The sequence below is a fragment of the Silene latifolia genome, chromosome Y, assembly GCF_048544455.1.
Source record: "Silene latifolia isolate original U9 population chromosome Y, ASM4854445v1, whole genome shotgun sequence".
In the NCBI taxonomy this organism is placed as follows: Eukaryota; Viridiplantae; Streptophyta; class Magnoliopsida; order Caryophyllales; family Caryophyllaceae; genus Silene; species Silene latifolia.
In genome coordinates, this window is record NC_133538.1 from 423,967,793 (window position 1) to 423,971,255 (window position 3,463).

Consider the following 3,463-nt stretch of genomic DNA (forward strand, 5'->3'; position numbering starts at 1 on the left):
GTTGAGTCGGTAATTATGTGCCTGATGTGTGTAATGGTTATGCTAGAATCGTTTATGATGAAGTTTCTGTTGGAGTTAATATGTGTGTGATGATAATGAGAAACGTGGAAGTTGGTACACGAATAAGAGTGTGTGTGAAAAGAGTAGAAGTGCGGGATAGCGTATAGAATGTGGTAATGGTCGTGTTTGCTTCAAATAGTTGGTAATAGTAGTTTGTATAAGAGTTTATAAGTCTTATAAGCAGTAATAATAATAATTAAAGAGTTGTGGATTCGTGATGATAATTACCAAAATAATAATGGATGAATGCGACATATGTTTGGTTGAAAGCTTCCGCTTGTGACATGATTAATTTGAGTCAACTAATTTGCTTATGTTGAGGCATAGTTAGATTTCTAGTAGACTCGGATGATACATAATAGCTTGAAGTTGGATGAGTGCTTAGAGTAATATGAGTATAAGTTTTATTAATGAAGTTGTAGACGAAAGATTGGAAGTGAAATAATATGTTGCATGTATGCATGAGAAAGCTAATAGTGTAGTCAATTAATTTTGTAATGCCATTGTACAATGAAGTGATATTACTTTGGTCGAATGAAATCGTTGTATTGAATATAAGTAGTGATAGTGCGTGAGAATGAATGTAATAATCTGTGACGATTCCCGAATTTATTTTGGAATCGACACGCATTGTTGTTTCGCAGGATCCGTTACTTAAACTCGTAACCTTGACCTCGTTCTTAATCTTGTACTTCCGACCGTGTACCTAGACTTGCTTGACCAAGTATGAGTGCCTACTAGACCGAGTATACCTCATTTGATCTAGCTAGGAAGCTATAACGTCGAGGAAGTAGGAATTACCTACGGAAACTCGACCGAGTAGAACCTACTCGATCGAGTAGAGGCCACTCGATCGAGTACCTTACTTACTCGATCGAGTAAGTGCTACAGTACCAGCACATCTACGGGTTCAAAACCCTTTTCTTTTGTTCATTCCTTTACTTTCTCTCCTATTTCCGCAAACCCTAAACTCTTTTTCCTCTCAAATCCTTGTTGCTTGCTAACTTGTGGTGCTTCAATATAGTAATTTTCTTGCTTGAATTTGTCCTTTCTACTTCTTAATTGCTCAAGGTATGAATGCTCTCTCTAATTTGATGTTTTCAATTGGTTAGTATCATATAGGATGTTAAAAATTTGTTGGAAAATTGATCTATATATACCAAATCTTGGTTGTAATTGTTGTCATATGCTCTAGTTGCTTCAATTTGTTGATTATTGAGGTTAGTTGTGCCAAAAATCGAATCGAAAAGGGGGTCTTATGACCCGAAATTTCTAGGGTTTGAGAAATTGAATTGATTTTTGTTTATCTATTGCATATAAAAGGATGAAAATTGAGTAATGTATGTTGTATATATCATGTATGGAGTCATTTTTTGTGATTTTCACCCCAAAATTTGTCTTAAAACTCCGTTTTAAAAGTGCCCTAAACTGAAATTCGTCTCATATCACTACAAGAAAACCTGAAACAGGCGACCGAAATTTGGCGACTGAAAGAAGTAGTCGCCAAATTGGCGACTGAAATTAGTCGCCAATATGGCGACTGACATTTTCAAAAAAGGAATCAAACGTGGCGACCGAAATTTTGGATTTGGCGACTGAATTATGGGTAGTCGCCAATTTGGCGACTGAATTTCAGTCGCCAAATTGGCAATCAGTCGCTAAAATTTTTAGTACAAACCAGGCTGTCATTTTAAAAAGGGAATCTACGTGGCGATTGACTTTTTGAATTTGGCGACTGAAATTAGGGTAGTCGCCAAATTTGGCGACTGATTTTCAGTCGCCAAATTCAAAAAGTCAGTCGCCAATTTTTTTATTACTTTCAGCCCCCTCTCTCCTACTTTACTCTTTGCGAAAAAAAAGGGGACGAGCAAGCGATTTGGCGAACGACGACACCAACCAACAACACCACACAACCACTCTTCCACCGCCATTTCCACCGCCACATCCACCCTCTTTAATTAGGTTAGTTGTTTTTGTTTAATTTCAGTTTATTTAGTTTTATTTGTTAGATTAATTTATAGTTAGTTTGATTAATTTGTTGTTAGTTCGTTAGATTTATTTGTAGTTAGTATGTTTGATTAATTTGTAGTTAGATTTAGTTTAATTTGTAGTTAGATTTAGTTTAATTTGTGTTTGAATTAAAAGGGAATGGTTCGGTGCGTGGTTGGGGTGGGTCGTGGGGTGGTGTTTGGTGTTGGTAGCTAAGTGAAACCGTCTCATTATCATTAGTATTAAGCTAAGTGGAACCGTCTTAATTATTATTATTATTATTATTACTAAGTTAAGTGAAACCGTCGTATTATTATTAATATTAAGCTAAGTGAAACCGTCTTTTGCATTAATGGAATTAGCTAAGTGGAACCGTCTTTTGGATTAAGAGAAATTAGCTATTAGCTAAGTAGAACCTTCTTTAGGACTTGATTTTGATAAATTTAGTTTGATAATTCATGTTATTGATGAATTTTTTTTTTTTTTTTTTTTTGTAAGAAGTGAGCTCTTTCATTAATAGAAAGAAAAGGACTTACAAAGTAGCACCAACTAGAGGACAGGACCCCTCCGTTCGTTTATTGTGTTATTTTATTTAGACGATTCTACGAGGCTAGACTAAGACTAACTGCCTCATTAGTGAGGCCATTCATACAAGCTAAGACACGAATTCGGATTACATTTTTTGTTATATGAATTAGTTGCTTTGAAGACCGAATTGTATCTTGAAAAATTCGTGCATTACGCTCAGCCCATAAGTTATACACCGCAGCACTTAGGGTGCAACGAGCCCATTTCTTCCGAATATTCTTCCCGGTGACCTTGGCCAGTCTTCTAAGTTCATGATTGAGACTTAATGGGCGTCTTGTAATCCCCTGCCAAGATAGAAGAGCTTGAAGTACTCCCTTAGAGTACTCACACTCAAAGAAAAGGTGCGGGGTGGTTTCAGCGGCCTTAAAGCATAAGACACAGCGACTTACCAAGTGAAAACCTCGTTTGCAGAGATTGTCCGTGGTACTGAGACTGTTCTGCATTGCAAGAAGGACGAGCACCTTATGCCTAGGCATAACAACTGAATCCTTAAGAGCTTTAGTCCAGTACAGGTTGGGGGTGGCTCCTCGGAAAGCCAGGTAGTTCATCCTTAATCTGAGATGGGGAAGGGCAATGGCAGGTAGGAGCTTAGCCTGAGGAAGTCCCATACTTAGCATGAGCTGGTCACGAAGCATAAGAAAACGTTTCCAAGAAGGGGAGGACGACACTAGAGGTTCTATGGTCCAAATATCAGCATCCTTAATGATATAGGCATGCATCCATTTAGTCCATACAGAAGAAGGGGAGTGAAAAAGTTTCCAGAATTGTTTAAGCATTAATGCTTTATTCCAACTCAGAATTTCCCTTATATCAAAGCCCCCTGCTC